The sequence below is a fragment of the Cryptomeria japonica genome, chromosome 5 (genome assembly GCF_030272615.1).
Source record: "Cryptomeria japonica chromosome 5, Sugi_1.0, whole genome shotgun sequence".
Lineage (NCBI taxonomy): Eukaryota > Viridiplantae > Streptophyta > Pinopsida > Cupressales > Cupressaceae > Cryptomeria > Cryptomeria japonica.
The window spans coordinates 97,141,558-97,155,226 of NC_081409.1; positions in this window are offsets into that span (position 1 = coordinate 97,141,558).

Consider the following 13,669-nt stretch of genomic DNA (forward strand, 5'->3'; position numbering starts at 1 on the left):
GATCCTCTTCGCCGCACTGCTCGGCTTTGAAGGATCCTACACAAGAAAAAAAACCACGATTAATATTAGTTATATTATATAATTCACATTCAAAAAGTTAACATAAAAATGAACTATTTAATTGAACTATTCATGTTTACCTCATCTCCACGTTTTCTCTTTAGCTTTGCAGGACTCTTGATGTATGTCTTTGGTAGAGGAGGTATGTTTTGAATATTTTGATACACAACCTACATATGCTCAGAAACATGAGATTGATACAAGTTAGCATATAATTGTCACTAATAATAACAAATTATATCTACTAATCAAATAATAAAATAAACACACATCTACTTGAGGCATCTCTTCTTCTTCTTCAGGTATACTGGGTGTAGTCATCAAGGATGTGAAGCCAAGAGTTCTTTGTATATATACACAACAAGTATATGAAACTATCAATCTATGTCTAGACATGTATAATCACTATAAGTTATTTAAACTATTCATTCAATCATATTTGCATTCAATTACCTTTCCCTTGTCTCCAATTGCACTACCAGATCCTAGATCACACTACATCGCACTCGTGCTGCTTGTCCCCTACAAGAGTAAAATAAGATATACATGCAAGTTACTACATAATCTAATTAATAAAAATATAAATGATGAGCATGTATGTACAATAAAATACAAACGACTAGGTGCAATAATATATGTACCATCAAGCTATCGAGGCCAAATGAAATGGCCAACAAGGTGCCCTCTTGAATCTGTCTCAACTCATCCTTGGTCATCAACTGTTAAATAGACCATGTAAATAAAAATTATTACTTAATATTATCTAATTTATAAATATTTAATTAAAATATAACATGAACTGTGAAAACACAAATCTTACCAATACATCATCAATGTATGATGATGGTGCCTCCTCGCATCTAGAATGTGAGGACTCCCCAGGGTACCCTCTAGTCTATGTAATAACCTCTGGTGCATCATGCATCTCATGCACCTCATAATCTACACTGTCCACTATAGGATCAACGGGCTATCCAACTGGACCCAAGCATACGTGCCCTCACATGACACAACTATGGGGCACACATATGAGTGGAGCTGAGGATGATGTGTCACCGACACTGGATGCACCACTACCATCAAGAGTAGGCTGAGCTACTGATGTAGCCTGAGAAACCAAAAGGCTACTCAAAGAGTGAATAGCCGATATGGTCCGTGAAGCCACCTCACAAATGATATCAGGATGCTGAACTGCAGGTGGGGGATCAACAGGAGGAGGGGGGACATATGGGCCCTAGACTACTCTGACTACCCCAGGTCCATTTTGGGGCATACCTAAACCTACACCCTGGAAAGGTTGGACGTCAAAGTAGTTCACATGTTTGTGTAAAACAAACTCAGCATACAATTTTTTTATGAAATAGAAGGGGATATCAAGATTGTTGTTGCGTGGTTTGTTGAAAACCATCCACCAACGATCCCAAAAAAATTTCACAATCCCATCATTTGTGCACCATTTGATAGAAAGTTTTATTTTTTTGGGATCTATGGGCTAACCAGTACGGGGATTGACAAACAATGAGGTGATTTCGGCTTTGGATATCTCAAGATCCTTGATATCCTTATACGACCCTTCATAGAATCTCGCCACAAAAGGGCGGCATCATGCTCCTTAGTCATGGTTTCCATACTTTTTACGATCGACGTGAGAGGGTAAAACAATGGGTTTAGACGAGGGATCCTACGATATACTTCTGCAATCCCCCTCAATTCATTCAAATTTTATGCAATCAAATCTTGAATTGAGGGTGGGTTTGGCAAATGAGGGTTTGGTTGTTGCAGTTGTGGTTGGTCAGTGTTTTCATTGTTATCCCCCATTTTTAACCTAATTGAATGTAAACAATTAAATTTAGTTAACAAATTTAAACAATCAGGTATTTGATTTTTAAAAAAACTGGTTTTCACGAAAAAAAATCATATTTTCAATGAAAAATCAAATAAACATTCACAAAAAATACAAAAAATGAATGAAAATGATTCAAAACGACAAAATTCTTACCTTTGAAACTATTTTTAGCAATTTTTTGTCAAAACACCGAATATCAGATGGAGCGGATATCGTATTTTGACGAATTTGCGCGACTTGTGAGTTAAAAATGACTCACGGGACTATCATTGTCAAAATATAAAAGTCTCAGAAAATTGGATATCCGATTTCAACACTTAAATTATTTTTAAATAACATATATAATATAATAATATATTATATAATACGTATTGTATTATATTATATATATTATAATATATAATATAATATAATATTATATTATATTATATTATATTATATTATTATATAATATATAATATTATATTATATTATATATAATATTATATAATATTATATTATATTATATTATATGATATTATATATAATATAATATTATATTATATATTATATAATAATACAATATTATATAATATATAATATAATATTGTATTACATAATATGTAACATATAATATATTTTTTAAATTAAAATTACAAATAAAAATTGGATATCGGATAAAATTCGATATCCGATTTTATTCGATATCCGATTTGCATAGGTAATTACCAGGCCAAGGTGTACTGACACCCAAGCCAAGCAAAAAGTCAACGCGGATTTTCACGTTTTTAGGCAAGTGAAGAAGGCTATTTTTTTCACATTGCCACTTTTTGGCCCCCCTTGATCCTGCACTAACCCATTTCCCAAATGGAAATAAAAGGGGTTATGTTTACAACTCTAGTTAAGCCTAAAAGGGGTAGGCCATTGGTTAGTATAAAAAAAAATCAACAAAATTCAATAAATTCCTTGTGAACAATAGCTGAGAGTTTCAATTCATATCAGAAAAAAGCCATTAGACTTATGGAGAAGAATAATTTGAAAGGGTCACAGTCAGTTCCAATCGGGAGGTCTAAGACAACAACCTCTCCTACATGCTCAAGAGAGAAAGAAAATAAATAGCTAGGAACCAATAATTTGAAGCAGAAAAAAATTGTAAATTAGATGGATAAGGAGAGTATTCCTCTCCCCAAACGTCATTCCCATTAGATCATAAGAGGTTAATCAAAATAGAGGAAGAGAATCCAATTCTGTTGGAATTGGAAGCAGTCTGTGACTTCTTGGGTATTTTAGAACCACAATTGGAGGAGAACGAGTGTTGGCCATTTGGTGGAATTGATTATGTGTTGCATTAATGTTTTATCATTGATGTCAACACTAGCAGTTTGGAAGCTTTACCGACACCCTTCTGGTATTGGTAGAATGAGTGGTTTCTGGTTAACTTGGGTCAGGCATGATCCGGTAGACTCTGGTATACTCTTGTCATGATGGAATTAGCTTGTTAATGATACTCATACTCATATTTGGTTAGTTGGTTTCAGTCTGGTGATTGGATGTTATCTTGCTTACTTAGAATATTGGTTTCTGGTTCCGATGAGGGTTTCATTGACAGAGTTTTTGATGAAAATCTTTGATGTATTGCATAATTGGTGTTGGTGCAGCTTCTAATGGAGTTCCAGGATGTTGTTGGTGATCATGTTTGAGACTTGGCATTTGGAGATCATTGTTGAAGCATGCAGACCTATACTTGGTCCTGGTTGATCTAGGTTATAGACCGACATTAATATAATGTGTGGATAGGACGTATTGTTGTATTTCTAGGATGTCTTATGTGTTGGTTATTGTTTGTTTGGTCTTAGGCTGACATGGTTTGTAATTTTTTAATTGGTTTATTGTCTAGTGGCCAACCTGATTATTTATGATTGAGGGTTTATATAAATAAGATGCAAGATCTCATTATAGATCATCATGGTTATTGTAAAAGGTCATGGTCAAGAAATGTAATGTGCGAATAATGTAATATCATTCAGATAGAGGAGTTGTTCAATCATTGGAGATCAAATTGGGTTTGTGTAAGAGGATTTAGTCCTCTGGTATTGAGCTTAACTAGAATTGTACTCAGGTATAGGAGATGCTATCTTTTGGAGTTCATCACTTCTCCGGATTGTAGTCTAGATTTCTATGTAGTCAGTGAGACTCCTTTTGTGATGAGCAATTTTCTCTAGGCTACTGGCCTTCCAACAAATGCAGGCCCCTTCATTGTAATTCACATACTTACTATAGAAGTATTATCTGACTGTGGGTAGGCTTCCCACCATGGTTTTTCCCTTTATTGGGTTTTCCATGTACAAATCTTGGTGTTGTGTGGATGGATTTTATTATGTGATTATTGCTTATGCTTAATTGGATTAAATTCTATTTCGGTATTATTGTTTTGGGTTCTAGTATTAAAGTTTAAATTGCTAATGCTTCCGGTGCTCTGTGACAACTGATTCACCCCACCTCTTAGTTATCTTCTGGTTATCTGCATTTTCTAACAATTGGTATCAAAGCTTTGGTTCTCTCTGTAGAAAGCTTAACTACTTGAGGAAGATCCAATGGCAACTAACAGTTCAAGCTCATCTAGTTCTTGTGGGGCTATCTTTCGAAGTGATATATCAAGGCTTGAATGAACAAACTACATAGTATGGAAAATTCAGATGGAGACTCATCTAAGATGTCTTGGCAAGGAGATTTAGGAGATCACATAGAATGGTGTCACACCCTATAATCCGAGATCTGGCAATCCTCCTCCGGCAAACCTGGACAAGGAGGTTGAGAATGATTGTAGAGCAAGAGAAGCCCTCTTGTCTGCACTTTCTACTCAACAAATAATGGGATTAATAGAAAAATCATCTGGAAAGGCTATATGGGATAAGTTGCAGACTCTTAATGAAGGTGACCGTACAATGAAGATAAACATGATGGTTACCGGGTGAGATATGAAAACCTGAAGATGGAAAAGATTAAAGGATTACTGCATTCATGGAAAGGGTAAATGAGATTGTTATGGGAATTCAATGTTGTGGTGGAACTCTGAGCAAAGATGAAATCATTTCTAAAGTCTTGAGAGCCCTACCAATGACTTATGAACTGAAGGCTACTACTATCAATGAGTTGAGAACAATGTCTAATACATCTATCAACAAAGATACTCTGGTTGGGAAACTATCATCTTTTGAGCTTGAGAAATTTGGATCATCTGGAGCTGTAAAGACTAAACTTTCTTTTCATGCATCTACATCTACAACCGGTAAGCAAGACTAAAAAGCTTTATATGTAAAAGAACTAAAAGATATGAAGAGAGAAGATGATGAAATTGAGAAACTTAAAGCACTTTTTTCTAGAAGAGTATCGAAAGGAATGGATCAAAAGGACTGGTAGGAAGTAAGTATGAAGGAAAAGCACCTTTTAAATGTTTTGCATGCAATAAGATTGGTCATTTTGTATCTAGATGTCCTAAAAGGAATTCAAGATTTGAAGAAAGAGTTAAAAGATCATTTAAGCCTAACCCTGGATATTAGAACAAGTATAGATTCAAGAAAAATAGAGACAAATAATGCTACATAGCGAATAAGGAAGGCATTACTGATTCAAATGATGAACCGACAAAAGACTTTGCTAGTGGATCCGACAATGGGAAAGAATGGGTATTCTTGGCTGTCAAGGAAGATTATCTAGCATTGGAAGAGAATGTACTTGAGGAAAAGGGACTTTTTGCTAAATTTGAGGACAAGGATGAATGGGTAATTGACAATGGTTGTTCACATGATATGACTGGAGATAAAGGGGAGCTTTTGTCTTTGCAAAAATTGGATGGTGGACTAGTTAGATTTGGAGATGACAAGGCATATATGATTAAAGGAAAATGAACTATATCATTGGATGGTAAGGACAGTACTGAAAATGTTTATTATGTTGAAGGTTTTAACCATAATCTTTTGAGTGTAGGACAATTGGTAGATAAGGGATTTCAATTACAGTTCAAGGATGGAAAATGAAAAATCATTAACAGATCTGGTTTGGAGATTACAATTGGTAAACAAACAAAAGGTAACATATTTCATTTGAACTCTGGTGAGAAAGCATGTTTATTACATAGATTGATGAGAGTTGGCTATGGCATAAAAGGCTATTTCATATGAATTTTGATTGCATTGTTAAGATCAGTTCAACTAAGGCTATTAGAGATATACCTAATATTATGAAGCCCTATAATCCAATATGTAAAGAATTTAAAATGGGTAAATAGGTCAAAACCTCTTTTAGGAGTATACAAGATAAATCAAATGATGTTCTTGATCTTATTCATACTGATTTGTGTGGCCCTGCTAGAGTTAAAAGTTTTCATGGTGATAGATATTTCATACTAATCATTGATGATTATTCTAGAATGACGTGGGTTACTTTTTTGAGAGAAAAATATGAATCATTTGAAAAGTTTAAAATATTTAAGGCTAAAGTGGAAATTGAGACAAGATTGAAGATTAAATGTTTGAGATCAGATCATGGTAGAGAATTCACATCCAGTGAGTTTAATAACTTTTGTGACAAGCATGGTATAAGAAGACAATTTTTTTCTCACTAGGCACCTCAGCAGAATAGAGTTGTGGAAATGAAAAACAAAATTATCTTGGATGCTACTAGAACAATGATGATGCAAGCAAATATACCTCATATCTACTGGAGAGAAGCAGTTATTACAGTGGTTTACACATTCAATAGGGTACATATCAAAGGAGAAAGTGGTAAGACACATAATGAATTATGGTTTGGCAATACAACTATAGTTAAGAATTTCAATATTTTTGGTAGCAAATGTTCTATCAGGAGAGATGATACTATTGGAAAATTTGATCCTAGACGTGATGAAGGCATATTTCTTGGTTATTCTAATGAAAGCAAAGCATATAGATGTTATAACAAAGAGATTGCAGAGAATTGTGGAGAGTGCTAATGTCAAAGTAGATGAGATAAAAAGAAGTCAAATCATAATTTATGAGAAGGAACTGGTAGTGGAAATGATTATATTTGAACCGGTAGCACCTTTACCGGAATAGAGAGTTAAACCAGTTACTCCAAGAACATTAGAGAATTCTATAGTAACTGAAGAACAAGGAAGAGGAACAAAGAGTTAGAAGACTCCTAGGTATGTGAGATTGAATCATTCTGAAGATCAAATCATTGGGGTTAAGAGCAATGGAGTGATGACAAGAAGAAGATAGGCAACTAATGACGTGTGTTTAATTTTGCAAGTTGAACCACTATGAGTAATTGAGGCATGTAAAGATCAATTTTGGTTAAAAGATGTGGAAGAAGAATTAGATCAGATTGAGAAAAATAACACATGAACTTTGGTTCCCGGACCTAAAAATAAAAATGTTATTGGAACTAAATGGGATTTTAGGAATAAATTGAATGAGGATGGTCAAGTTATAAGGAATAAGGCTAGATTAGTTTTTTTAAAGGATATTCTCAGAAGGAAGGAATTGATTATGGAGAAACTTTTTCACCGGTAGCTAGGATTGAGAAGGTTGTTGATGATTATGGATATAACTGATTAAGGATGTTTACTATCTTGATATTATTATTTTGTCATTGATGTCAAGAAATTGATTTTCTAATTCAATATGATGTTGCCATATCTTGAGAAGTAGATTTGAAGAGTATTAAGATTTCAGTAAAAGACACAGGAAAGAATATGATGAATAAAGGGATGAATAAGGTATTCAATGGGCAACTACTATTGAGTTAGACAATGATGAGATCATGATGTTTAGATTGTTTTAACATCATACGTATGTTGTAAATTGTAAGGTTAATACTATACTATGTTACCGAGCAAAGAAGCTAGTCGGTAAACCCTAATGTTATCGCTATCGGTTAATGAAGGCAGAATGTCTACCGAGTGAAGTTTAGTATTTACTGAGTTGTTACCAAGTTGTAACTGAGCTATAATAGAATACATTAAATGGTTACATGTGTTATTTAATGAAGGAAGCTGATGAGCTGGAACTGATTAAATGATTGGTATACCGTGCATGAAGTTTGTTAATGAATCTATGGAAAAGGAAAATCGGCATGAAGATCTACAACTCAGATTGAACCGCAATACCCTAGCACAAGTTCCAAGAAATGTATGCAAGTTCCTAGGTGGGGTAAAATGTTTTCAGATCGAAGGATACATTGAACCTGGTCAATGTTTGAAGATCTAATGGCTATGATTGATCATGGGAAATGTGATCAAGGAGATTAAGCGGTTAGCTAATTGTTTATAAATAGGGAACTATTGATAAACAATGTATGCAGGAAAATGTATGCACACGGATGCTACATAGTGATTATGGAGCACAGAAGCTTGAAGACCTATTTGAATAATTGAGTATAGAAGCCCAGTAGATGGACAAGATTAGTTATATGTCTAGATTGTATTGAGCAAATAAGAATCTGCTTTAGCATTTTAGATGTGAAGTTGCAGATAGATTTTTATTACTGTTATTTTGTAAAAGTGACAGAAAATCTCTTAACTGAGTGGACTTAATAGTCTTATTTGTAAAACCCTCTAGCAAGGTGACATTCTGATTGAGTGTTTGAAATCCTTTAACAAGGTCACTTCTAACAAGGTGAAGATCCTAACAGATCTAAGGGAAATCCCTTAACCAGGTCACATCTAGCAATGTGCTTGTAATCTTTAACAGGATTTGCTTTTAACTAAGCATACTCTAGAAGAGTATATTTCTTAGTGGGTCCGAAATCCCACAGTGGTTTTTCCCTATTTGGTTTTCCACGTTAAATCTAGTGTTATGAGGTTTATGATGTTTATATGCTTTTGAGTTTGCATGTTTAGCAATTTTGGTTATATTGCTGAAGTATATGTTACTGAGGTTGAATCTGATGTATTTATGGAAGATTAAGTTTGTATGATTCACCCCCCCCCCCCTCTCATCTTGTTGGCTATTGGATCTATACTTACATTAACTATCAGAACTATCAAGCCACTAAAAGAATCACTATCTGGCACTGATGTGGGATGCTACTACTCAGGGGGAGTAGTCAGCTTTGAGATTCAGAGCATTATCTCTTTTTTGCTTTGATATTTTTGTCAGCTTTCTGGCATTGATGTCAAAGGGGGAGAGATAGTTATGTGAAAAATAAATTCAAAGCTTTTACAGAGATATTTTTCAAAGAAGGAGAGTCATTGATATCCAAAGCTATATGTGGGATATTGTTGGTTGTCTTTCATAGGGGGAGACTTGTTTCGCATTTCTTGGTACTTAGATGTTTTTTACATCTAGTGTTGCCATCAATGCCAAACGGGGAGATTGTTGGCCATTTGGTGGAATTGATTATGTGTTACATTAATGTTTTGCCATTGATGTCAACACTAGCTATTTGGATGCTTTACTGACACCCTTCTGGTCTTGGTAGAATGAGTGGTTTCTAGTTAACCTAGATCCGACATGATCTTCTAGACTCCAGTATAATCTGGTGATGGAATTGGCTTGTTCATGATACTCGTACTCATATTTGGTCAGTTGGTTTCGGTCTAGTGATTGAATGCTATCCTTCTTACTTAGAAGATTGGTTTCTAGTTCTTGCGAGGGTTTCACTGGCAGAGCTTTTGATGGAGATCTTTGATGCATTGCATAATTGGTATTGGTGCATCTTCTGATGGAGTTTCATGATGTTGTTGGTCATCATGTTTGAGACTTGGCATTTGGAGATCATTGTTGTAGTGTGCAGACCTATACTTGGTCCTAGTTGATCTAGTTTATGGACCCACATTAATTTAATGTGTGGACAGGGCCTATTGTTGTATTTCTGGGATATCTTATGTGTTGGTTATTATTTGTTTGGTCTTAGGCTGACATGGTTTGTAATTGGTTTATTGTCTGGTGGCCTACCTAATTATTTATGGTCGAGGGTTTGTATAAATAAGATATAAGATCTCATTGTAGATCGTCATGGTTATTGTAAGAGCTCATGCTCAAGGAATGTAATGTGCAAATAATGTAATATAATTCAGGAAGCAGATTTGGTCAATCATTGGATATCGAATTGGGTGTGTAAGAGGACTTAGTCCTCCGATATTGAGCTTAACCAGAACTGTACCCAGGCATAGGAGATGCTATCTTTTGTAGTTCATCGCTTCTCCGGATTGTAGTCTAGACTTCTATGTAGTCAGTGAAACTCCTTTTGTGATGATCAGTGTGCTCTAGGTTGTTGGACTTCCTACAAGTGTAGGTGCCTTGAATGTAATTCACAAACTTACTGCAAAAGTATTATTTGACTATGGGTAGGCTTACCACCATAGTTTTTCCCTTTACTGGGTTTTCCACGTACAAAACTTGGTGTTGTATGGATGGCTTTTATTCTATGATTATTGTTTATTCTTAATTAGATTAACTGCTATTTTGGTTTCTTGTTTTGGGTTTCAGTATTAAAGTTTAAATTGGTAATGTAGGTGGAGGAAATGGGAAACTAAATCATGGATTTAGCTTCTTCCAACATCTAACAATGAAGTACCTGCAAAACACACACATGCAAATTGAAATATAAACTAAAAACACACATGCATGTAACAAAAATTCACTCCATTGCACTCCTATTCCTCAAGATCTCACATTTGATATATTTGCTCTCAGAAGCATTTATGCAAAAAGCGATGAGGAAATGGAGATTTGAGAATGCAAAGATAGTGGATAAGGTGTCAAGATATTGAAATGCAAACTGACATAAGTTCGACGCATAAAGATGAGATGCCCAAATAAGAGAGAGGGGCTTGTTTGAATAGATTTTCTCCAAACGAGTTCATGTTGTGGGATGAATATGGGATAATGCAAGATGAGTGGTATAGGGAAGATGAGTGATAAATGGGAAATGGTAACTGGGAAATGGTAAGTGGTAGGAGGGGATATTTAAGGGTTTTATTAAGTAAATAGAGAAATGTATATAAGGTGAATGCATGAAGGCATATAAATGAATATGATAAATGTTTTATTTAATAAATTTAATGGATAAATGATGAGATATTAATAATAATATAATAAAAGATGGAAATTATGAATAATGAATTGCAGAGAAATAATAATGTAATAATAAGGACTCGCCCGATGTTCGAAGAAATTTGAAATTAAATGAGGACAAATTAATGGAAATGTTTATGTGTCTACATTTTACCCCTCTTTGAGACAATGCAGCCTGTCGCGTTGTTTCAAAGAAAATGATCACCTGATATATACCCCAGAGGTGTCTTTGGTAAGAGTGATGATTGATTGGTTATGCCCCCTTAAGAGAATGATAGAACATAATGATGGAGATTGATCTCTTGATAGATCGTGGGAGAGAAGATTGGATGATTGATATTGCACAAGTGATTAGGTTGAGATGTACATTTGATAGAAATGCACAGTTGATGAGGCGTAACTGAACAATTGATGGAAATGAATAGTATAGTTGAATTGATAAGCTGATTAAGCTGATTGAGCTGATTAAGCTGATAAGGATTGATGCTAGTGCAAGATAAGGTGATCCAATGATTGATTGATTGATCCAAGGCATTGATATTGCAAGAAGAAAGGTGGTTGATAAAGAGATTAAAGATTCAAAGACATGCATCAATTGGATAAAGTGTTTAATTGATCTTGCTGCAATAAGAAGAATGAAGAAGATGATGAAAGAAATGATGAAAAAGATAGATGAAAAGGAGGATGAGAAGAGAAAAGTGATGATTATGAAGAATGATGAGAAAGAGGATATGAAAGGTGATGAGAATTCTTGTACTTTTTAAGTGCTTGTATCATCATCAAGCTTATTATAGCAAAAGGCAAAAAATATTTGGATATCAATTAGATCCTAATGTGTCAGTCACACCAATTGTGAGAAAGAAAACATATCAAACAGTAAAGGAATGCCTTAGTGTGTATCAGACCAATATTTCCTCGATGATCTTAAGCGATCATGTCCTAAGATGTGTCGTCATATTCCTAAGGAACATCCCGCAAGCAGCAAACAAGTGAACATGTCCATCCTCGCCTTTCTAGTCAAAGACATCCTAGAAAAGCTAAAAGACATGTCACCAAAAAGAAAAATCAGAAACAACCAAGAGAAAATAAGCAAACAATATGTTTCATGTTGAATGATTTTTTTTTGTTCATAGTTGATGGGTTCTGGTGTATAAGTTGATCAGATGTTGTCCTATTTGCTCAATTTAAGTTTCGTCCTGTCATGAGTCCATTGAAGTTCCAAAGCTACATGCTTGTTCGAAGTGTTTGTGTCATCGCAATGTTTATTGCATGTTTTTGGAGTTGTATGATTTTTAGGGTTTATGAGTGTTTTAATTTGTAGGGTTTTTTTAAACATTTTATGATTTTTAATATTTTTCAGGACATTTTAAGATTTTTTCAGGACATTTTATGATTTTAAAGATTTTTTCAGGACATTTTATGATTTTAAAGATTTTTTTCAGGACATTTTATGACTTTTAAAGATTGTTTTAGGACATTTTATGATTTTTTAAGGTTTTTTTCAAGACATTTTATGATTTTAAAGATTTTTTTCAAGACGTTTTAGAAGATAGTTCCTCTGACCGTGAGACATCGACTATCCCAATCCATTCCTAAGTTTAAGAAGATGCCCCAATGAGGGATAATACTAGCGTAGTATGCACGAGAAGCATTGCGTGGGGTATGCAAACAATCCACAAGCCATGGTGGGGGGGAGGACTACCATGGAATGGGAGAGCAGATATGGATAAGGCATTGATCAAGTAGAGTACTGAAGGAAAGAGCAGCCAAATCTTTACACATGGCACTGGTTGCTCGGTTTTCACCATGGTACTTTCCCAAGGTGCCTGTTCACCAAGTTTTCACCAATGGATGAACTTATTTTTCTTTACTTCTTTTTTTTTTTTCTTTTCTTTTTTTTTCTTTTTTTTTTTGGTTTTTCAGGATCTTTTTCTCAATTTTTTGTATTTTTTCAGGATCTTTTAAAGAAAATTTTCTGAAATACTCAAGCATAGAATCTACGAAGGTGAATGCTATTGATTGGATCTTCAAGAAGTTCACCCTCGGGAGTTGCTAGTTGATATGCTCCTGATCCATACACAATAGTGATAATATATGGACCAAGCCAATTAGGTTCAAAATTGCCCCTTTTCTCTCTGTCTTGTTGGTTCTTTGGATTTTCTTTAAGGACAAAATCACCAACTTCAAATGTACGAGATCTAACTCTATGGTTGTAAATTCTACACATGCATTGTTGATATGCTCTTAGGTGATCAAAAGCATTTTGTCTTCTTTCCTCCAACATTTCTAAGTTATGCAAGTGAGAGACTCTGTAGTCTTCATCATTGATTAGGTTACGTAAAGAGACCCGTAGGGAAGGTATCTCGACCTCAATGGGCAATATAGCTTTAGAACCATAAACAAGGGAGTATGGAGTGGCACCTGTGGGAGTACGGACACTCATGCGGTAAGCCCACAAGGCAGGGTTCAATTGGATATGCCAATCACGACCAACTTCATTGACCGTCTTTTTGAGGATTCTAAGGATGTTTTTGGTAGAGTCCTCAGCCTGGCCATTACCTTGAGGATAGTATGGTGTTGGATATGAAATTTCTCACAAAGCTCATGGAAATCTTGGTTCTTGAAGGGATGACCGTTATCAGTAATGATGGAAAGGGGGACACCATACTAACATATGATGTAATTCAAAATAAAGGTGGTAATTTGTTTTCCAGTGATATGG